This window comes from Pinus tabuliformis, chromosome 1_2 (assembly GCF_031772625.1).
Source record: "Pinus tabuliformis cultivar Carrire ecotype Pingquan chromosome 1_2, CPIR1, whole genome shotgun sequence".
NCBI lineage: Eukaryota > Viridiplantae > Streptophyta > Pinopsida > Pinales > Pinaceae > Pinus > Pinus tabuliformis.
Window position 1 is genome coordinate 52,873,743 of NC_142298.1, and position 25,249 is coordinate 52,898,991.

The 25,249-nt window shown below is 37.1% G+C and overlaps 2 non-coding genes across 2 annotated transcripts; both read left to right on the forward strand.

The window, feature by feature from the left end:
* Positions 1-10,560: 10,560 nt before the first annotated feature.
* Positions 10,561-10,631, forward strand: TRNAG-CCC (transfer RNA glycine (anticodon CCC)). The gene has a single exon. It is a non-coding gene; the product is annotated as a tRNA-Gly (tRNA).
* A 137-nt stretch (positions 10,632-10,768) lies between these two features.
* On the forward strand, positions 10,769-10,840 carry TRNAD-GUC (transfer RNA aspartic acid (anticodon GUC)). The gene has a single exon. It is a non-coding gene; the product is annotated as a tRNA-Asp (tRNA).
* The last annotated feature ends 14,409 nt before the right edge of the window (positions 10,841-25,249 follow it).

Sequence of the window (25,249 nt, forward strand, 5' to 3'; positions counted from 1 at the left end):
TCCAAGTGGGCACTTTTGGATTTGAAGATCTCAAAGAAATGTACAAGGAGGACCTGGACTTTAGAGAATCCTATGAAGCATGTGAGAACCCAGTACTAAAATATAGAACTCATTGGATCAAATAACTTATTTAGGAGGGATCTTTATTCAAGGGAAACTAATTGTGCATCCCAAATGGTTCGATGAGAGATAATTTAGTGAAAGAAAAGCATTTTGGAGGACTTTTTGGTCACTTTGGCCATGATAAAACATAAGCTCAGCTAATTTTTTATTATTATTGGCCAATAATGAGGTTTGATGTCAAGATATTTGTGGAAAATGTAGAATTTTTCAATATGCCAAATGAAAACAACAAAATATTGGTTTATATTAACCACTACCCATACCAAACGGACCATGGGAAGCCATTAGTATGGATTTTTTTCTAGGTTTTCCTAAAAATCAAAGGAATAATTATTCATCCTTTGTAGCAGTTGATAGATTCTCAAAGATGACACACTTTATACTATGTTAAAAAATGAGTGAAGCCACGAACATTGCAAACTTCTTTTTTTAGAGAAATTGTGAGACTACATGGGCACCTAGAAGTATAGTCTTAAACTAAGATACAAAATATGTTAGGCACTTTTGGAGGACTTTGTGGGAGAAGCTTGGTAGGAAGCTTTTATTTAGCTCATCCTATCATCCTCAAACAAATTGTCAGATTGAAGTGGTTAATAGGAACTTGGGAAACTTCTTGAGATGTTTGGTAAGCTTAGCACAATAAATAGTGGTATAAATTTCCCCCCCAGGCTAAATTTGCCTACAATGATTCTCCTAATAGGATCACAGGAAAATTTCCTTTTCAAATTGTGTATTTCATGCACTCCAAATGCATTTTTGAACTTAGAAACTTGGGAAAATAGGAATTGAAAAGTGTTTATGCAAAGGCATTTGTTACAATGATGCAAGATTTGCATGAACAAGTTAAAGGATAGCTTCGGGACAACAACCATAAGTACAAGTAAAGAGAAGATCTCAAGAAAAGAGAAGTAAATTTTGAAGTTCGTGATACGGTGCTAGCTCATTTGAGGAAAGAGATATTTACAAAATATAAATATAACACATTGAAGCTGAAGAAGGTAGGACCTTCCCTTTCTGTTACTAGATATTTCTTCCCATTTTTGTAAGTAAAAGACATGTAACATGTGGTCTTCATGGGGCACGAGCAAGAGAAGCGGGAAATTTATTCATGAATATCAAGTTAAACTATGTAACAATCTTTGTTAATTTACAAGCATTGTGATTTCTTTTGAGAACCTTTTATCAATCATGTGGGTTTGTCAATATTATGTATTGTAGATGGTTTTAATTTTGAGGATTTAAGCTTGGATCGAAGTGTTAGTTCCCCTAACCAGTCACTGGTTTACTCAAGGACTCTCATGTAATAGCCTTCCTCGGTTTCGTGGAAAAAGGAGAATGTTCCAAGCCATAGAGAAGGATTAGAATTGTGTTGAAGTGAAGTTTGTCGATGAACGAATTGAGGAATACTTCCATCATGAATTCTGTTGATTAACAAAATCCTCATCCGGTTGAATCCAAAACATGCATAGGGAATTAGTAACCAAACCCTTCGATTGATGTGGGACCCAATGCAGTAAATATGGATTTGGGTTATTATGGAACTTCAAAAATACAACCACTCAAAATCATAAAAACCTAGATTGAGCTATATATCTAGGTTGGAGGAGATCTGGGTCACATTAGAACTTTATTCGCTAAAGCCCTTTGGATATCGGATACCTTTGGGTACATCTATATAAGCCCTTGTGGGACCCAGTGGAGGTTTGTTAGGTTTTGTAGCATCGGAAAGGTGTTGTAGCCTCGATTTATGTTGGAGAGACCAAAGAAGATGAAATATCCAAAACCCAAAAAAAAATGCGAGAAAACACCTCGAGACCACTCAATTAAGTTAATTGGTCAATAATTAAAAAATTCCTAAGTCTAACTTAGTAAAATTGATTAATTAACAACAATTAATTGAAGAAGATCGAGAAAGCTCTAGAGACTCACATGGATCGAGTCTAAGATGATCTTAGTCATGGATAATGATTTAAGTCGTTGGTGATCCAGCAAGAGATTATAAGATCATGTGGACAGGATAAGGAGAGACAAATTGAGTAAGAGGGAGAACGAGTATCCATGGCAGCTTGAGCTATCTAGTGTAGTGATTAAGCAAGTAAGAAGAGTTTGAACCAGAGAAGGACAGAATAATTGATTGAACGAGTAACAATAAGAAGCCTAGAAGGATTTTCCTATTGCAAGAGAACCAACAGAAGGGAGGTTCAAATATTCTGTAGAGAAATCCATCCAAGTGGTGCGAGTTAGCTAGTTCAGTAGAGTGAATAGCCAGGAAGGGTTTGGATCAGTTGTTGGAGGTTGAAAAAACATTCCAAAAGGTAGAGCGAATTTTTCTAGAAGCAAGAGAAGGCTAGATGACTAGTTTTGAAGAATTTCCATAGGTCGTACAAACTCCACAGGAGAAGAGCGAAAGCAACTAGGAGGAAGTGTGAGTAGGCCAGAGGGAGGCTTAATGATTTTGCAGAAGGGAGAAATTTTCTCCTAAATATTTTGGCGATATTTTTGTTGTTGGAGGATTGTCAGTTTGACATTCAGATATTGTACTCTATATTTTTGCTGTTGAATAATAAAACAAATCCTCATTTGTTGCATCAGTTTTCCCTTCGGGTTTTTTCTAGGTACTATTAATCCAAAATATTGGTTTCATTTTTATTATGTGTGTACATCTATTTTATCATTTCTAGAATTTTATTTAGCTTCCGTATAATTTATTTGTGAATAATTTCAGTGTGATTTATTTGATATTAATAAAAAAATTAATAAACTTATAACAAGTTAGAAGAGCAAATTCCAGTCGCTGCAATTTAAGGAATTTTCACATGGTATCCGAGAAATTTTGATCATATCAGAAGCTTATTAGCGAGAAGGAGAAATTGTGCAAGTTCAGAGGGGTTTCTGAGCACGAATTTATTAGAACTGCGCAGGCCACCTAGAAGTGTGAATTTGCAGAGGCAGAGGGTTCGATTTCTAGATCCAGGTTGGAGGAAACTTTAATCAGCTTCAGAAGCAAAATTGCAGGCAGTGGATTTTTCAGATAGAGGATTCTAATGAATAGATCAGTAATTTTTTTTAGAAGATCTAGGCAGAGTTGATTTGCAACAAAGTTTTGCAGCAACAAATCAATGTTGGGTGGAAGAGAAAAGCACACTGAAGAGGAATTTCCAAAATTTCTCAAAGGGTTTTCAGATCCAATTTTTAGGAGGAGATTCGAGAAATTAGTTGCAGTAGGTCATAGCAGTTTTTCTAGTCAGCCAGTGCAAGCTTCAAGAGAAGCAAATCATGTTCCATATTCTAGAGAAGGACTTCCAAAAGGTTGAGCAAGTTTTCCAATTAAGGATTTGTAGGAAGTGTGAGGACTAGAGAAGTATATCTGGAGGCAAAAAGAGCATATCTACACATTCCAAAAGAGAGTGTGAATAACATAGAGAAGGGCCAAGTAGGTAGGAGAGAGAGATTTCCAGTTTGTTTCCCATTTTTTGAGTTTTACAAGAATGGCCACAATAGGTCTTAGAGATGAAGATAGACTTGACAAAGCCTCTAACATTCTCGTATGGAAGGATAGGATGACTTTCTTGTAGGATGAGTATGGACTAAAGGAGTTTTTGGAGAATTTTATTGTCGTATTAACAAATCCTCAACAACAAGAAACCTATAAGAAAGAAATGGCCAAGGCTAAAAGGATGATCCTAGATGGGATTCAAGATCATATTGTTCCACATATTGCAGAGAAGGGAACAATAAAGGAGATGTGAGATTCCATTGTGAAGTTACACCAAGATCCATCAGAGAATCATAAGATGATTCTCAAGGAGAAGCTAAGGACCACAAAGATGTTGAAAGTTAAAGGCATGACTCCTTATCTCAGCATAATTCGAGACATCTATGATGAGCTAGTAGCAGTAGGTGAGACACCAAAGGACAATGAACTTGTGCAAATAACACTAGGTGGGTTTACCAAAGAATGGGAAAAATTTGTTTAGGGAATCATTGGACAAGACAAAATTCCTAATTGGGAACACCGATGGAATGATTTCACACAAGAGGAGCTAAGGCTCAGTCTTGTTCAAGGTACCACTAACAAAAATAGAAAAGGGCCTAAAAGGGAGGTGAAAAGAAGAAGAATAATCTTTCAAAGATCAAATGCTTCAAGTGTGGTGATTTTTGTCACTACAACACCTAGTGTCCCAAGAAAAATAAGGACAAGAAAGGTGAGCAACAGAAAACAAATTCTACGGAGATAGATGAGTTGACATCCAGGTTTGAGCAGTTTGAATTGATAGAAACTATACCTCTAGATGGAGGAGGAGAGTGGTAACTTTAGAGTTGCAGGATTGGGCATGGTCTAAGGAAGAAAACGCCAGACATGTGCTTCCTTTTGGATCATTACCTAGGCTACGAGGGTCCACACTTTTCAGTAGTAAGAGGATCGAGATGTCAGAAAGTGCAGTCATATATTGAGAGAAGTGCAGAGACTAGTTATACTCAGTTACTAGAGGGGCATCGAGACAAATGAGCATAAAAAATTACTCAGTAGATAGTGTAGAGAATATTTGCAATCATAGACTTAGTAGATAGTTGTAAAGCTAGTATAGGGATACAATAGATCTGAAGAATAGTTCTTAGTTGCAGTAGTTAAAGAAAAAACAAAAGCATGAGATCAAATGTAGCACAAGCAGTGTTGACAACAGTGCAAGGGGGCATAGAGCAGTGTCAGCAATAGCATAGATGCAGAATGATTCAGATATAGGGTTACTAGATGAATTAGAGTATGCATAATGTTGATGGATAGTGAGATCTAGTTGTATCACAGTTGTTAGAAATCAACAACTTGAGGTGGTTTAGCTACAGAATTCAGGATATTCATCAGGTCAATGAGTATAGTAGTGGAGTGGAGAAGACATAACAACTTCCTCGCTAAGAGGGAGTGTTAGTTTTTATAGCACCAGGTAAGTGTTCTAGTCTCGATTTGTGTTAGAGAGGCTAAAGAACATGGGATATCCAAAACCTCGAAAATGTTTCGAGAGAAAACACCTAGAGACCACTCAATTAGTTAATTGATCAATAATTTAAAAATGCCTAAGTCTAACTTAGGAAAATCGATTAATTAACAACAATTACTAAAGGAAGATCAAGAAAGTTGTAGAGGCACACATGGATCGAGTCTAAGATGATATTAGTCGTTGATAACAATTTAATCACACTAATTGGTGATCCAACGAGAAATTATAAGTGCATATCGATGGGATGAGGAGAGACACATTGAGCAAGAGGGAGAGAAAGTATCCTTGGTATATCGAGTTATCGGGTGCAGTGATACAACAAGAAAGAAGAGTTAGATCCAAAGAAGGAGAGAATCAGTGATTGAGGGAGAAGCAATAGAGAGGCAAAAGGATTTTCCTAGTGTTGGAGAGCTAGCAAAAAGAAGGTTGAAATATTCTATAGAGAAAGTCATTCAGGTGGTGTGAGTTAGCCAATTCAGTAGAGCGAATAACCAAGAAGGGTTTGGATCATTTGTCGGAGGTGAAAAAGGAATTCCAGAAGGCAGATAAAATTTTTATAGTAGTAGGAGAAGGCTAGACGACCATTTTTGGAGACGTTTCAGAGGTCGTATGAACTATGCAGGCCAAGAGTGCAAGCAATTAGGAGGCAGTGTGAGGAGGCTAGAGGGACGCTAAGTGATTTTGCATAAGGGAGAAATTTTCTCCTAAATATTTTGGCAATATTATTTGTTAGAGGATTTTCAATCTGGCATTCATATATTGTACTCATAATTTTTTCTGTTGAATAATCAAATAAACCCTCATTTGTTGCATCGGTTTTCCCTTTGAGGATTTTTAGGGACTATTAGTTCAAAATATTGGTGTCACTTTTATTATGTGTGTGCATCTATTTCTTACTTCCAACATTTTATTTAGCTTCCGCATAATTTAAATGTGAAGAATTTCGGTGTGATTTATTTTGTATTAATCAAAAAATTAATAAATTGCTAACTAGTTAGAAGAGTAAATTCCAATTGATGCAATTTAAGGAACCTTCACAGGTGTAGGGAACAAGGTATGACATTTATATTTTATAAGAGATTATTTGTAAGCGCTTAAGGAGACATTCAACCCACAAGAAAAGTTACAATATCTAGATCTTCTTGGACCCCAAACTTCAGAAGAAGTAAGAACATATCCGGGTTTTGAAACCTCAGACCACTCACGCACGTTACTTGTTGCGTCGTCATAGGTTTTGATTTAGTAATTTAGAAAAAGTAATTATTTAAAAAAAATTGAGATATGATTAATAGATGAGAATTGATGTAAATAAAAACAAATGTTATCACACTTTTGGAGGTGTCTACATGTTAGATGAGAATTAATGCAGACCTAGAAAAGAGAAACTAAGAGAATTGTACCTAAAGGCAGGAAAGAATTTTTATTAGGGTTTCAAAGGTCACCAAGAATCACCAAAGAGTACAAAAAACACAAGGAATTAAAGGAGCAAACATAGTGAGTGTGATTAATTTTTTATGATCAATGTTTTATGTGCAATTTAACTGTATTAACTATTTCTTATATTGTTTATTTATATATTTATTTATTTTTGTTCTAACCGATATTATATATATATATATATATATATATATATATATATATATATATATATATATATATATATATATATATATATGTCAACTCCAGGTTAAGCATGGAAGGAATTACACATCACCCTCATACTAAGTTAAGAATGTGCCTCTTAGTGCAAAAATAATATGGAAATTTCTTTAAAAATTAAAATGCCTTGACCTTTATGGGTCAATTTTTTTTTATTAGTTTGATAGGCCTATAACACTATTGATATATTTTTATCTCAACCATAGAAAGGCATTGTGCATGTGGAATATCAAATGCTCCATAGAAAACTCCCAAAGGATGTGGATGTAGAATATCATTCGTTAGGAAACTCTTGGATTGATAATAAAATGGAATATCTTCCTCAAGAGGGTTTTCTTAAAAAAAAATGTTGCTTAATGTGCTAAATATTATGTGATTGGTTATCATATTTCTATTCTTTTAATTACTTAATAAATAAAGTGACATAGGGCATAATATGCATAATAAATGGTTGTTTAAGTTTAATGAAATTTGTGATATAGATAGATTTGGGAATTCTAACTTTCCCACTAGAAACTAGATCATGCTTAATCAATATTTTTTTTTGGTTCGATAGGCCCATAATACTATTGGTATATTTTATCCTAGTAATATATTTTCACTACATGGATTTTAGTAAGCCTATGCTCTAATATTTTGTTGAAAATTTGGTCTTAAGGGTCTAGAGTCTCAGTTTTTGTGTGTTATTTGTATCTTGTGGTCTAAGGAAATTATCGGGATTACTAGAGTGGTTCGGTGTTAGGTTTTGTGTCAGCGTCTTCTCTCTGGTTGTGGGGGTAGATGGAATTCTCTACAAGGGTTGGACTAGGTGGGTTTAGTTGTGTGGCTAGGTAAGCGCAATGGATTGGGTTTAGATAATTGTTTATGGTTTCTAGGGCATCGAAGCCTCTTGGTCCTAGGGTGGCACCTTTCTTGCTCAATGGTCAAGGGGGAAGAGTCTTTGGCTAAGGAAGTGTTTTCTTCCACCCTCTCTAGTGGGTCTTTGTCTAAGGTCAAGTCTTATGTCTGGTGCTACATGTTGGTATTCTAGTTTTTTTTAGGGTGGGTCGAGTCAATCGTTATGCTCTTTCGCAAGTAGAGGAAGCACTTGTAGTGATATTGAGGTGCACACCCCCCCCCCGCAAATGACTCTACGATTCTGCTAATGCAGAAGATGAGGAGTAGGAGAGGCGGAGGCGGTACAACCTAGCCTGGGCAGTGTGGGGAAAATCTATTTTCCCATGACTTAGTGGTGAGCTATTTCAATGCAATTATGCCTTAAACATATCTGAATGTAGGCTTTTGTGAGAAGAAATGTCTTCGGGATCCATCACATGAGAGTTATTTGTTGCCGCATTTCGAACCAACTAATGTGGTTCATCATCAAGGCGATAAGATGGAGAAAATATGATCCAACAAGGGTATATAAAGAGTAAAAGGTAACAAAAATGATCGTTAGAAAAATTGTTAAAATAAATCAAAACCTATTTCAATGCAATTATGCCTTAAATATGTCTTAAAATTTGGGAGCTCAAGATAAAAGTAGGAGAGGAAAGGAAATCTCTTTCAAACTTCGAGTTGTTGGAGGATATGTCAGTTTGGGTGTCAAAACCTTGGCACACTAGTGGTAGGAAAAAATAGTATTTAAATTCAGTAGCGCTCCATTAGAAAATGAAGACTTTATTGGGCTTGATTATGAGGGATAAGCAGGTTGAAAAATGTAATATTTTTTCCTCTCTAGAGGATGTTAAGAGAATTCTTAGGAACTTGAGGTTCTATGTGGAGAGCTACATAGCCTGTGAGTCAAATGGTGGGGACCTGGTGGATCCCCCTAGGTCCAACGTAAGGGTTTTGACTAATATCACATCCTAAGATAAATATTAGTGAGCATGGGTGGTGGGTGGCACAATTTGGGTCTTCCCTGAAGCTTCTGGTTTTGTCTTTGGAAGGCCCCTTGACGGTCTTTAGGTCTATGGATTAGGCCGATGTAGTATGGTCACAAACATGTGCTTCTGAGGGTTGTTTATGGTTCTCATTTTCAGTCTATGGTGTTTTGTTTCGTATCTACTGTTATAAGCTTATGTTGATATACAACTGTTATGAATTTTGTGGATGGCTTACTTGTATCTAGGTCGGAGATGATGGTTTCTCCTTTTGCTGTTCGATGGTTTTAGTTGTGGCACCTTGGGAGGATCATGTCCCGGAAGTATATAATTTCCTTGCGGATCTCCAATCGTGATGTAATGGACAATTTATATGTGTGAATGTGTGAATGTTGGTGTGGGCATTTGAATTAGTCGTCCCTCGATGGAAAATTTCTCTTACTTCAGCATCTAATTTGAATGGGGAGGTAACCATGCCTTGTATGGCCTTAATATATTGGTATTTTGTTAAGAAAATTTATACGGTTTGTCTAGGCGACAATGTTCGATGGTTGAGAGTTTGTGCTCCCTTTGTGTACCATTTGATATCTATGTAATCCAGTTTTTGAGTAATATAAATTCTATTAATTCACAAACACACACACACACACATATATACTATAGTAAAATACTTCAATGGTCAAAAGGAAGAAGTAGTTAAAAGTAGAATTATTTAGCTACTTTCTAATAAGAGGGAGATGTATAATTCATTCAATTTTTATTATAGAATTGATATGTAGCATTTAAAAAATATTATTAATAATAAAAATATTCAATGTGGGTGATAAATAAAATATTTTCACCATGGAAAGTTAATTAATAATGTCGTGTACTTAAAACTATATTAACAACAGAAAAACAAGTTAATATGGAAAATATTAGTAATAATAAAAATAATCAATGTGGGTGATAAATAAAATACTTTCACCATGCAAAATTAAGTAATATTGACGTGTACTTAAAAATATATTAATAACATAAAAACATGTTAATAAAAAAAAAAGAAACCAACTTTTAAACATTTCAAGTAGTCTCATTATTTTATATTTTGGTTGATTTTCATATATATATGTGTATATAGCAAATATATGTTGGAATAGGACATTTAAGTTATGTATTCTACACAATCAAAGTGTCCAAAGGGACTTTCAAGACATAGACATTGCATCCATTTATGTATTCAAAAATGCAATTTAAGAAATGAAAAATTACACACTGAGAGAGAGAGAGAGAGACTTGTATCGATCCATCTTAACCACATTATTTATCAAGTTTTGATAGGGATTAAATAATTGGAAGTGCAAACCTTTTTCAAATTTTACACTCTAAAAGAGGTTTGCATATCAAAAGATTTGATTCTTCTCAGTACTTAATAAATTCGTGATTAAAATAAATCTATACTACTAATTTAATTAAAATTCATTTTACAATTAAAATTTAATGATACTAGATTGGAAAGAATACTAAAATAAAATTTATAGAAAAGTATGATAATGCTGCTTAAATCCTACTAAGAATAAGAATAAATATAGTCCAATGAACCTTAAGAGAGCAAAGAAAGGTGGTTTGGATTACTTTAAAATTTTAATTTCGAGTTAGAAATGTTGTGAGAGATGAATTCGTAAATCAACGAATTACAAGGGTCATGTGAATACAAGAATTAAAAGATAGGGAGAGAAAAGGCCGTAAGAAGATCTACCTGCAAAACACGGGAGTCATGTGTTTTCAATTTAATAATTCTCATTATGAGGGAAACATGTAATAGTGATTATTTATTTGTTATATCACATGCTTTTACCTTCATCTGTAAACAGATAGAAATACAATCGAAATAGAAATTCATTTCCTGAACGTGACAGACATTTTATGGTTATCTGTTTGCACCAGTGGTCTAGTGGTAGAATAGTACCCTCCCACGGTACAGACCCGGGTTCGATTCCCGGCTGGTGCAATGGTGTTTATCTTTTCCGTTTGCGATTCGATTTTGAAGGCGCAATAAATTAAAGATCTAATGTCAACAGAGAAAGAAACCGGCACTCTTCGCTCATCGGTTAGTTCCTAAATACGTTAGTGCGCATAACATCTCCTGTCGTTGTAGTATAGTGGTGAGTATTCCCGCCTGTCACGCGGGTGACCCGGGTTCGATCCCCGGCAACGGCGAGTTTTGTTTTCCAATTTGCCCGCGGAAATCAATTGCAAAATAATTAATATTTAGTATTTGGTTTTCCAATTTGAAAACTAATTATTCAGTTTTTACCCCATTTTCTTGCTTCCGTTGCACGTATACAACTCAGCCCTATTATATATGGTAAGCATTGGTAGTATTCACACAAAGAAGCCATATCACAAGATCTTATGAGACATTTAAGGTAGGCGTAGGAAGCACTCATGGATTTGCATTTTGCATATCTCAATTTTTACTAAATCACTCAAAATGGTATTGCTCTAAAACAAATAGCATTGCTATGTTTTAGACATTTATGTGCCTTTTTTCTAGACTTTTCTTAAAACCTTCCTCCATATGGCTCTAAGCACACAAAACTCAAGTTGTACACTTAAGCTCAATAAACCCTATAATTATGTGCTTGGTGTTTTTAAAAAGTCTCACACAAGTCCACCAATTGAATGCCTAAGTGCCTCATGGATTCCAATTTAAATATGAATAGTACGCCACTATTTCCCCTCATTGGGGTGTCTAACCATCATCATCTCTTATACAGAGTGGATTTATGGTCTTTTTGCTACCCACTTTTTATTATGTAGTTCCAATCATTCCTAGAAAGTTGTTAACGCGCTCCAACTACTTACAAAACCAAGGCACTCACCACTTAAACACCTAAGATGCCTCATTCCATTGAAACATCAACTCAAACATGTCCAACACATTCATTGTGCATGGTTCACCTTAAGGTGTGCACACACGTCTCTAGGTGCATAGGATATTGTTCATTGTGCAACACTCAAGTGCCTTGCTGACTTTCCATCAATTAGTCATGTGGACCTAAGTCATCTCTGCAACCACAACCAAGTCACTCATCATGCCAACTCTAAGTTTCATTGATGCTTGGGCAATGCCTATATACATAACTATTTTATAGGAGGGCAACATATAACCACTTCATCAACTTGGTTATATATAGAAACCCCAAATCTTCTACGACTTCAGTCTCCCATATAACTCTATCACCTCCATCAAATGTGTACATGCCTCTTGTTAAGGTGTAGCATCATGCTCCATAAACTACAACCACCAAATGTGTTCATGCCACCAAAAGAATAATGCTACATCAACTCAACCAGGTCCAACACGTTCATTGTGCATGGCTCACCTTAAAGTGTGGCCACATGTCTCTTGGTGCCTAGGATATTGCTCATTGTACAACACCCAAGTACCTTTCTGACTTTCCATCAATTAGTAATGTGGATCTAAGTCATCTTTGGGACCACATCCAAGTCACTCATCGTGCAAACTCTAAGTTTCATCCATGCTTGGGCAATGCCTGTATACAAAACTATTTATGGGAAACATACAACCACTTCATCAAGTTGGCTCTATATAGAAACCCAAAATCTTCTGCAACTTCAGTCTAACATATAACTCTATCACATCCATCAAATGTGTACATGCCTCTTACCACGGTCTAGCATCATGATCCATAACCTACAACCACCAAATGTGTTTATGCCACCAAAAGAACGATGTATCACCACTTGCACTACATTCTATCCGCCCAAGTGGCATTATACACCATATTCGTAAGCCATCAATAATTTATGCCACATTGTGCCTCTATCTTCTTAGATATTAGGCATTTGAGGTAACAACATGTGTAAATCTACATGAAAAACAAGAGCCTTGCAACATCTAATCATTTCCATTTAAAACCTCTAAAACATCTTCTAATCAAATGGTAAACAAAGATATAATATTTCATCCCTCAACACTCTTATTTTGTTTTAATTTCAAAAAGATTAAAAAAAAAAACAATAGTTTCTATTTTAAAGCTCTTTAACAAGATAGAAAGTTCCTTCTCCTACTCCAACACTATGTTTTAAAGTATTTTTTTCTTTTCTGTTTTTTTGTAACTAGGTCGAGCCAAGGATAGGGTCAGTCCATCTATTGAATGGAAAAGAAATCTACCCACTAGTCGGATGCTACCACCAGGATTGTGTGAAGCTCGACCGAGCTTAGACAATCCTTGGGATAGTTTAATTCACCCATAAGTGGCTTCCATCCTCAACCCCTCCATATGAGATCGTTTGAACATGAGATCTGGAGGGGACTATACCCCACTCAAACCAATTCGTCTACACCTAGTGGGTATTTTTCATTTAATTACCAAAATATCTAACATCCCACTCCATGAATCAAACTACATTAAGACACAAGACAACTATAGCACGAAAAAAATATTATAATTTCCTATGAGTAAAAAGGAAATGGTGTGGCATAAACACAACTAGAAGGGGGTGCACTCATGATCCTTTGTACCTCTCCTCATTTCATAAGTATAATATTTTTTTTCTTGCATGTTGAATTATGACACTAATTTGCATGATATATGTTTCTTCTTTCAATACAAAAAGAAGTATATAGAGAAATTTTCATATGGCTTATATATCTATACACGTGAACCTTTAATTCTTCTAAATCATTCATTACCATCCATGCCTAAGTTTTTTTACAACACTAATTGTTATACAACTTATCTTAATCAATATGGAATTCCTTGATAGAGGTTTAACCTCTTGATCAAGACATAAGAAACACCATCTCCCATTTCCAAAAATAATTCCAAAGTATCTTGTTAATGCCCCAATCACATTTGTTAATATCCATTTTTAATTGGAACCCATGCACATATGCCTAGATCTATTTTTTTAGTTGAAATTTGCATATGAATATAATTTCACATATATATCTTGGACTCGATCACACCTTATTGTAAGTCTCGATGAACCTTTTGATTTCAATACTTTAAAGAATTGAAAATATTTAGATTCCATGCTTGGGTTCAATTCATATGAGTTTATTTTTATGTCATATTATCGTTGATGAAATTATTCAGACTCTAAATTTGAACCATGCGAGTTTAATAAGTGGATAGTTAATGTAGTCCCCACAAATGTTCAAGGCTTACCAAGTGACATGTTTATGCTTGTGTCTATGCATGTGGATGTGCAATAATGCATGTGCCAACAACAATTAAGACTAAGTACAAGTCCTAAGTGAATTTGGGAACTTTAGATACCCCAAGTCACATTTACTTAGCCGAGTATGAACTAAATTTAATGATGCTAATGGATCCCCCATAATGTTAAATTTAGACACATTAACCTCAATGTGATAACAACAAACTAAAATACTAATATAAAGATCGTTTGGACGCTTCTTCCACTTCAATAGTTTACTCTACCATAACTTCAATACTATAAAGAATTTTTTTTTCCTATATTAATCAAACACTTCTTATAAATGTAAAATAAGAAGATTTTCTTCTCATCATTATAGAATTACTCCATTAGGTTTTCCATATTTTTTCAATATGTACTCATTAATGCACCCAATAATATATTATCTCTATTTCACATATAAAGGATAACTTATATGACCTTGTAGATCATGGGAATATCATATTGGATTCAAATAATCCACAAATTAATAATAAAAACAAGCATAGCTACAAAGCAACAAGTCCTTTCCTATGGGGGACTATTGTATTACTTGAGCTATCGACAATCCATGTTGCAATGGGATGCTTAGCAGAGTTCATCATGGAACTTCTAAAGCTCCTCTAAAGCATCAATTCCAATTATATATGCTTTAATGATTCCTCGAGAAGGGATAGGATTGATGTCATTTAAAGTATTGAAGCCAGATATTTTTTGTGCTTATCCACCCTAGCGTTGGTCATAGTAACCTGAATCACCCTTGTGTTGACGCGAAATTAGGCTTCAAAGACCCAAGGTTTTTCCACTGGTTTCCAACGAAGGTTTCCGTTATAGTCTAGCACATTGCTGACATTTTCATTGCTCTGCAAGGGAGAAACGTCTCACTCGAGGCATGCCAATACATGAAATGATAAAATAGATTGCATGATAGTGTCGAGGAGAAACTTAACAAAAATATCATTCAATGCTATGCATATGTACATCATTCGCAGAAATACTCAGATATCACTATGTATATATGCATAAGATAGAAACAATCACAATGGTGAACAACAAAATATACAACAACTCATCATGAGAAAAATTGTAAAGCGGTGCACAATGTTAGAAAATCAGAAACGCGGAAAGATTTTCTTAGATAGATAATTAATTGTGATTCTTTTATCTTTATGTTCTTCTTTTATCCTTTAATTCATTAAGAAATTACCAAAACAATAACACAAGGACAATAGATGTAGGCGGTTAGCCAGGGAAAACCCCCTATCTATGGGAAATCCCAGTCAACAAGTCTTCCTTCAATAGTTTCTCGAGATAATCCAAGACTCTAGACCCAGACAAAGACCCTCCACACCAAGTCATCCCTCACTCCTTCTTGCAGATGCAACCCTTCACAAACAACTTCGACCTACTAACATCAGTAGGAGCTTCGACCCAACAACAGTAGCAGTAGCAGCTTCAACCAAACTTGGAGAACTTCGATATCCCTTGATACACCACAGAACAGGGTGAGAGTTGTCCCAAAATTTCGATCTTGTGGTCTACTATATCCTTCCAGAAACTCACACTCCTTTCCATCCCTTTTTCTAGCCCTTTCTCAACTTCGCACTTTTCCAGCTTCCAGCTTCAGAAATCGAACTATGTGACATAGAATGAGATGCTCCAAATGCATTCGAATTGCCTTGTATTTATAGCCTTCTAGGGACGTATAATTACTCTTCTTGAGACCGACTTGGTGCTAAGGAAACTAAATTCATTTTTGACTCAAAAATAATTTTGTTTACATGATTTGAAAGCCTAATAAGGGTCTCTTTTAATGTACACTGACTCTAATGACTCAGAATAAATCCTAGAAGTCCTTAATGGGGACTTTGACCTAAAACATGATGACCTGAGCATGAAACTCGTGTTGTAATAAGTCATAGAAATAACAACAAAAATATTTTCTTCATTTTTTTGATAAGTACATCTCAAATACATTTATGAAAACTGGACATAGTTACATATTTAAACACTCCCTCTTAATTAAGGAGGTATTCATAAGTACAAGGAATATATTAGAACACGTGAACCATGAAGAATTTTAGGCACCGCAATGCCATGGACTAGATCCCTGACCAGGGAAATCTATCTAGGTGGGACTAAGATGGACTAAATCTTTCATCCTCTCTAGGTACCATCAAGATTACTTACTAACCATCAACCTAGGGATCTAGGTGTGCATCCAAGGTTAGACCTATATGATCAACTCCATGTCCCTACTTTGAGAACTAGACATCAACACATAGTTCCGACTAGATATCCTCCCAGGCAATGTCTCAAACAATGCCTCAAATTTTCCCGATTATTCCAATTGGTAATAAATCCTCCTCGATCAAACAAATCTCTCCCGATCAAACTAATAGACAACGCTAAGCATGTAAAACATGTTATCAAGCCGTCGAGATATTTTCATGTACAAACACAACCCCAATCAGCAACAAACTTTCAAATGTACATAGATAGATACAAACCTTCGGGGTCTTCCAGACAACTTTATGTTGCTTCTCAACTTTTCATAGTATGACTTAAAGATTTCCCACTGAATCTTGACAGAAGATTCCTTAATCATATAGCTTCCTGTTGTGCTCTACAACAACCCCCCATTTCATAACATTTTCATTCACAAAAATTAACATATGGAATGGGTCCCTTTTAGAAATTTAATTGGCATCAATGAGTTTGTTCAAAAAAGGTATGATAATCAAATGAGTTTATGAATTTAAGCCTTTTTGAATAATAATGTTCCAATAATTAAACAATCTTTCGTTATTGCGATAAAGCAATCGCAAGATCGCATATCACAATAACAAGAGAAACGCATTTAAATGACACTTTGGTCTTTGCTGATGCGATATCGCTATCGGCGATCGGCGGTATTCAATGTACACCTAATAAGAGCACATAACTCACACCCCGATGCGACACGATATCGGCGATCGGCTATCGGCACTACCTCTTGTGATAAAACACTTTAAGTTATAAACCCCGACTCGATGCGATATTGCTATCGGCCGTCGGCGGAATCCTATGCACTTTGATAAGGCGCTCAGGTCTTACCCCCGATGCGATGCGATATCGCAATCGGAAGTCGGCAAATCACTTTATAAACACTTTGTTTTGTTTTCACGCACTAGTCCGATGCGATGTCGCAATCGGCATTCGCCTAGGACCTTTTCCAAACAATAGTGTAGCATCTTACCCCCGATGCGATGCGATATTGATTCATCAGTGATCGGCATTCTCAAAAAGTGATTGCTTCAAGCCTTAAAATTATATTTAAATCCGGTTGATAAAGCGCAAATTTCAAAATACCGTTAAATGCAGGGATAAGGTAATGCATGCGTATTTAAAACCTTGCCCCTTCGATTAACGAACACTTGCGTTTAAACCGTTAAAATATCTGTTGCACGCTTTAGGGGATCATTCAGCCGAATAACGGTGTAATACTCATTTAATGGGTAGCAGGCCTTAAATCACCATCAATGCATCTGCAATGACTTCCTAGTGATTAGATCCGCAGCCACCTTTGAAAATTAATCTCGCCACGCTTTAAGTGATATATATCTTTCCCATTATGGATTGTCATCGTTATTTTTCTTGTTACGATTTCTCTTGCATTTGTGTAGAGTTCATCTGTTGAGAAAAGCCTGAACATGATGGGGAAGAAATCCAAGAAGACTGCTGGTTCCACTGCTACATCTGTTGCAGGTCAAGCTACCACAAATCCGAAGAAAGGCCTAATTTCAGACACTACGTGCACTGGTCTCACTAGGACCACATGGCAGGGCACGTATAATTTATTAGAAGCTGAGCAACCGGAAGTTTCAGTGACAGAGGCTACTGCGGACTCACTCAAAAAGTCTGATGCAACTCTCAAAGAGTTGGCCGATTCCTTTCTTCACAGAATAGTGGCCAGAGAGCAAGTCCTTCCCTACACTGATGTAGTGCGATGGGCAATCGAGGAAATTCCAATCATTGACAGAACATTCCACACAAGAGACGGACAGATTTTCGGGTCGTTTAAGCCAGAGCACCTAAGGCAAATGTATCATTTGCCTGAGCCAGAGAAAATCTACAATAAAGACTTCGTGGAGAAGTTTGCAGCTGAAAATGAAGTACCATCCGAGCCCATTCGGGATTGGAGGCAGAACCCGGCCAAACACAAGCACGAAAGCTCGGGTAATTACTCTGTTGATTCTTTGGCTTCGCCCTATTGCTATGCGGGAATTATGATGTGTAGGCTATGGGGATTACATGATTCTGCCAATTTTGATATAGAAATGGTTCCCCTGATGGAGGCCGCTGTTAATAGTATAATCATGGATTGGGCCACCATTCTTTCTGATAAGTTGACTATAGCTGTTCAGGATTTTAGAGCTAAATCTGTAGTCACCGAAAGGAAAATTCCCCCATTTTATTACAGTGCCTACATTATGGACACATTGTGTTTTAACTCTGAGTTTCCCATCCTCGGTTGGAGATGGACCACCCAAGACCCTTCGCCCATTCATTTGTATCATCAGAAATTGTGGAAATCCTCTTACAAGGACCATTTGCATCAAATTTGCAATGGTTTTATGGTTCCCATTCATTATTCCATTTTTGATCGGCCCATTCCCAAAATCTCCTATCTGGCTTCCTTCGACTTACCAGCTGTAGCAAGTTGGTTCGGAGAAGAGCATTTTACCTATGTTAGGGTTTTTGGGAGCCAGGCCAAGCCGCATGTTCTCCCTTTATATGTTCCAGACAAATTGTTGGCCCGAGAAATCTCCTACCAGATTATGGCCGAGAGTGTCACACAAACTCTCAAGAAAGAAAAGAAGAGGGGTTGGCCCTCTTTTCCCTTGAGAATTGGTGTTTTTACTCTGCATGATCTCAAGCATGCAGAAAAAGAGGCAACAAAGATGCAAGCTTTATCCCTGGCCACTATCCCAAGCAGACTCTATGATCCAAACAAAACTGCCTACACTGCCCTAGAACAGGCCAAATTAACAAAAGTTGACCATCAAGAGGATATGTTTGATGACCTGTTCGTAGCTGCCGATACAATAAGCCAAACCAAACAGCTTGCCAGGATGAGATACAATGATGAGAATTTAACTGAGTTCAATAAACTTAGAGAGCAAAGGTTGCAAACTCTGCCTCTAGATTTATTGTCATTAACCTCAGCGTCCTCCTCAAGCGAGCCTGGTCAGAAACAGACAAGCCAACCTCCTGTTATAACTAAGGAACAAAAGAAACAACAGGAGGAAAGGCAAAAGAAGCAGAACAATGAATTAACACAACAACTGCAAGCCGAAAAACAGAGAATAGACCAGAGCGCAATCCAGAGGCAGAAAGAGTTGTCAGACACATTGTCGCAGTTGAGAACGGCGAACGAGCTGATGATGAAATCAAAAGATGAGCGAATAGCACAACTATCAGCACAGCTCGAAGGTATCAAGGGCACCCAGAATGTGAAAAATTTCCGAGCAGAGGCAGCTCAAATAAATGGCGCATTACTATCTCAGATCAGACTTCTATGCCGACAACTTTCTAAGGCTGAGCTATTATGCGAAACATCTACAGCAGTTTGTGAGCAAATAGAGAAAGCCAGAAGCGAGCTAGATCAGGCCGAAGAAACCTTATCCGAATATCTTGAGTGGCAAGATTCTGAAGAGGGAAAAGCGGCAAATTTGCCCCAAATCTATGAAACGTATAAGAACATACTCTTCACGGAATGGGAAACTCAGGTGATGAAAGCGGAGAGGGCGGCTTCAAGGTGTAAAATTATTGCCACCAATATGATCGATCTAGTCAACGACACACTCTATTTAGCAAACCTGATCTCTCAGTGCACACCTGGAAGTATAACAACAGCAAATGTGATTGAACAAACAAGTTATCATGACTTGGAGGAACAGAGGAAGTTAATTACCGGAGTAAATACTTTAACCTCTGAAGCATATTGGTCTTTTCTCATCAAGCCACACACTCAAAGGTCGGCTCTCAAATGTTTAACAGATGCCCTCGGATGCCTGATCTCCGACATTCAGGATGCCACATATGATGCCCAGCTCACTTCACGTCTCAACACTCCACCAGAAGTAGAGCCAATGCTGGCGATATGTCAGCTAAGGTGTAAAGGCAAAGAGACCACCGAATGAAGCATTACCGCCGACTGCCAGATCGCCAAGAAAGATGGAAAAATATTTATTGATGCCAATTTAATAGCTTTTCAGTTTTTTTTAGATATTTAGAATAGCATAGTATTTATAGACCCTTTCATTGTTTTGGAAAGGGTCGTAAAATTTTGTAATAGACTTAAAGGCTGAAGTTTGCACTATTGTGCTTCAGTCTATATTCTTTTGTGAAACTCGACCGATGGTTCTTAATTTTGATTAGAAGGCTATTGTATACAATTGCGCACTACTGTCTCTTATTTGGAATGCTTTCTAGTTTGAAGGAAGGACTGCGACATAGTGATTAATATACTGGATTGATCAAGCAGCTTACATGGTACTTTTATCTGCATCTGTGTTCTTTCCTCTTATATGAATTGCTGTGTTATTATCTTTGCTATTGTTGAATACATGTATGCGATATAACAACAAATCTTCATTTCATTTCACTATTGAATGTTTTGTGATTTGTTATCTCTTTTACTCATGCATGTAGCAATGATATAAATGACTAAGTGTAGTAATTCGCTATTATCGCTCTGCATAACTAATTATGCAGAGCAATCTTAAATGGTTTAAACATCTATGCTTTAGTGTTAGAGTCATCTATATGCCTGCCTTAAAGCACAGATTATCAAACGCTACGCTCTACCAATTGATAAGTCCCGGGATTAGATTATAGTTATTATATTTCGCCTATAGTTTAGCTGTTCGCTTATTACCATCCTATATCATAAGTCACTCATCCATCCCGTTTACTTATAATTCTTGGGAAACTGGTCCCATTATCCCCAGTCGGAGCCACTATTCCAAACGGAAAAGGAGCTGCACTAAGGTCCGGACCGGGTGGTTTCCCCAATGTTGTTGCAACGATTTTCGGGGCATCAACATTTTTGGCGCTAGAAGGAGGGCCTTGACTGTGAATGGCAAGCAGACCCAAATCGGCAAGTCATTCTAAGAGTAATTCTCCCTCCAAATCTCCTCGTTCTTCTCAATTGCATGCTGGTTCGCCAGCCCATAATCAAGAAGAAGAGGAATCAACTACCACTGCTCAATCCCATCATATCCCAGAACAGCTAAGTCTTGAATCTCCTGAAGTCCAGTCTCTAATCCATAAACTTCAGAGCTTCTCGATCTCACCACAGAAATCTGAGATATCAGAAAGCAGTGCGACTTCGCAGTTCAACCTCACTCATCCTCTCACCAGACTTCAGAGCGAAAAACTTGGTATTGAACCCACTGAGTTTCCTTTACCCAAAAGGAAAAAGCCAAAGAAAAATACTGAAGGATCTGATAGTGGAGATTTTTCTTCCACATCCTCCATTTCATCTCCCCATCTGCAAAGTCAACCACCCACTCCTCCATTACATATTGTTGTTCATCAGGGATTAGGATCCTCTGCATCCCAACCTGCTTTCTCCGCGACTTCATTATCTCCCCAAACATCTGGAATCCCGACAGTAGTGTCAACCACTGTCGCTAGCATAATGGCAGACCCATGGACTAGGCCGGGTGCAGTCAACATGCCTGGACCATTGCATGATCTACCAGATGCTCCCGAAAAATGGCTGCCTAAATTTAATCCAGATAACGGAATCCAAGCTGAAGAACATATTAACAATTTTATGTTAGCAGTTAACTTAAAAGGAGTGACAGAGCAAGATGTTGTTGTAAGACTCTTCCCCTATACCTTACAAGGGTCAGCAGGATCCTGGTATTTCTCTTTACCCTCTAGTTCCATTACCAGTTGGAACACATGCCAAGAGCAGTTTCTTACCAAATATGGAGATGATAGGTCTTTGGCTACTCTAATAAATGACCTCTCCAATCTGAGAATAGAGCATAGGGAACCTATAAAGGAATTTAATGCTAGATTCAATAAACTCCTTAACAAAATCCCTACAGATTCCAAACCAAGCGAACAGATTCGCAGCGAATGGTATATTACTGCCCTACCTGCCAACATAGCTATTTTTGTAGACAGGGCTGGGAAACCTACCTTAGCTGAAAACATGAAGGAAGCACTTGCTGTTGAAAAACGCATAAATGCTCTAGAGAAGAAAGCTGCTCTAGAAGACCGAAAAGCTAAAAAAGTCTCGTTTAAAGAAGATTCCAAGAAGAAAACCCCAAAGGACCCCTATGACATGGAAGGTTTACAAAAGGTCCTTAAAACATTGTCTAACGAAATGGTTGATATCAAGAAGCAGGTAGCCGAAACCTCAAACAAAAGACCATTCAGAACTTATAAGAAAACTGAATCAAAGCCGCCCAATGTTATATCTAACGCAGATGCAGATCAAGAAGAAGAGGAAGAGGAAACAACTTCACAAACCGATGATGAAGAAGATGTAGCTGAATGCCATGGAATGTGGGATTTTATACTCCCAAGCTCCGATACCGAGAATGAAGAAGAAGCCTTTCCAGTTACTACTAGAAGTAAAAGTACTTCTGAACCTGCTCAGGCAACTTCAAAGAAGAGGAGCGCAGGTGCTGCTACAGCAAAGGAAAAAGTCCCCCCTAAAAAATCGCCTGTAGTAGCCCCCCAAAACCAGCCTTCAACTTCTAATTCTCCTTCAACATCCAAGACATTAGTAATATCTGATTCAATGGAGTATAACATTGTTGATGACATGAAGAAAACTAAGGCAAATATAACTATGTTTGAGCTTAGCAAATTAAAGCATCAACAAAAATTACTTCTCAAAGAATTAAATGCAGTTCCCTCTACTCCCCTTCCCAGTGCAAGAGCTGCCAACGATTCAGGTCAGCCTCCTGCAGGTATGGTTGAAGCTACCGATTCAGTTCTAATTGGAGATAAGTCAAATTCTCACACTCCACCCTTCCTGCTGACGTATGAGATTTATAATAGAAACCTGCACAACTGTTTAATTGATTCAGGGGCTTCATCTAATATAATGCCAGCTTCAGTTTGCTCTAAGCTGAATATTGAACCCCAGAAGTCTGCCACTCATATTGTACAGTTGGATAGGACTAAAGTGCAGGTTGTGGGAGAAATTAATTCTGTAACCATCAGGTTGTCTGCCGACCCTAGGGTTGTACAGAGAATTGACATTTTAATTGCTGACATACCTGAATTTTATGGTTTAATTTTGAGCAGAGATTGGTCCGAAAAACTGCATGGGTATATTTCCACAGATTGGTCACATATGTGGCTTCCCTACAAGGGAAAGCCAAATCAAATAAGGATCGATCGAGAGAAACATATGACCCACACAGTTACTGAATTTGAGCAAGAAAATCAACCTGTTGCGTTCAACAACAACATTTTGGGGAACTATTCATCAGAGTCATTCTTTGGCAACTTTGTTGCCCAACCATCTCCTTTTTCAGTCAATCATTTTACATCTCAAATTGAAAATTTTTCACAAACTGATAGGTCCAGATGTTTCAATGATGCTGAGAAAACTGTAAATACATTTGATAATATTTCTTTATTCTGGTCTTTATATTTTGATGGCTCTAAGTCCAGCGAAGGCTCAGGAGCAGGTTGCATTTTGGTCAGTCCACAAGGAGAAAAGACAATGCTGTCTTGTAGATTAGAATTTGAATGCACTAACAACACAGCCGAATATGAAGCTTTAGTCCAGGGATTATACAAAGCAATCGGCCTTAAAGTGCAATATCTAAAGGTATTCGGCGATTCCGAAATAATTGTTAAACAGGTGAGAAATGCAATTCATTGTCTCTCAAATCACCTCAAGCATTATCAATCGCTAGTGCAAGACCTCACCTCACATTTTTCGGCATTCAACATTTCTTCTATACCCAGGTCACAAAACTCGGCAGCCGACCTACTAGCCAATGTAGCTTCCAAGCTCCTACCTTCGGAAGACTACAGCCCTGATAGATTTTCCGTAGAATTGATTTTCAGGCCTTCAATTCCCGACAATGTCACTAATTGGAGAGTATTTAACCATGATGAGGATATTTTACAATTCTTAACTTCTGAAAAGTCCTATGATAATCAAATCATTGAAGAAGATGAGCATGACTCCCAAATGAAAGAAACACCTCAAGAAAATGCAATTCCTAAGCCTGTAGTAAAGCTAGAAGATCTTTATGATATTAAAGACAGGTTTAAACCTGTAATTAATGCAAAGCTCCAAAGCTCTACCCTAAGGTTTGAATTGATAAATTTAGGTACAGAGCAGGCTCCTCAATATATCAATTTAGGATTAGGACTTTCTTCTGAAGAGAAAGAGGCATTCATTACACTGTTAAGGAAGAACAAACAGGTCTTTGCTTGGAAGTATGATGATTTAAAGACTTATGATACATCTATTATCCAGCATACCATTCCCATGCTTCCTGATCAGAAACCGATTCAGCAAAAGTTAAGAAAAATACATCCAAATTTGGAGAGCCAGATAAAGTCGGAGCTTAATAAGCTTTTGAAAGCCAAGATTATTTTTCCGGTCCGACACTCAAACTGGGTCTCTAATATGGTGCCAGTCAGAAAGAAAAATGGCGACATTCGAATTTGTATTGATTTCAGGAATCTAAATAAAGCGAGCTTAAAAGATAATTTCCCATTGCCTACTATGGAGCAAATCCTCCAATCAGTAGCAGGCTCTGAATTGATGTCCTTTCTTGATGGATTCTCAGGATATAACCAGGTCCTGGTTCACCCTGAGGACCAACTTAAAACTACATTCAGAACAAAATGGGGAACGTATGCATATCAAAAAATGCCTTTTGGACTCATAAATGCAGGAGCGACATTCCAGAGAGCTATGGATATAGCCTTTAGAGGGTTGATTAATCGAACAGTAGTCGTCTATCTTGATGATATTACTGTATATTCTAAAAAGAGATATAATCATTTGCATGACTTAAATCAAATCTTTCAGCGATGCAAAAGATATGGTATCTCTCTGAACCCAAAGAAGTCTTTCTTTGCTCTTGATCAAGGAAAACTCTTAGGCTTTATTGTATCCAAGGATGGCATTTATATTGATCCTGATCGGATCAAAGAAATTTCTGAGATCCCATTGCCACACAATAAAAAATCGATGCAGTCATTTTTAGGTCAGATCAATTTTGTTAAAAGATTTGTTCCAGATTTTTCTCAGATCGTATTACCACTACAGACAATGATTAAGAAGAATTCAATCTACAGGTGGGGATCAGAAGAAAAGCAAGCTTTTGATTTTATCAAGCAATCAATAATCAATGC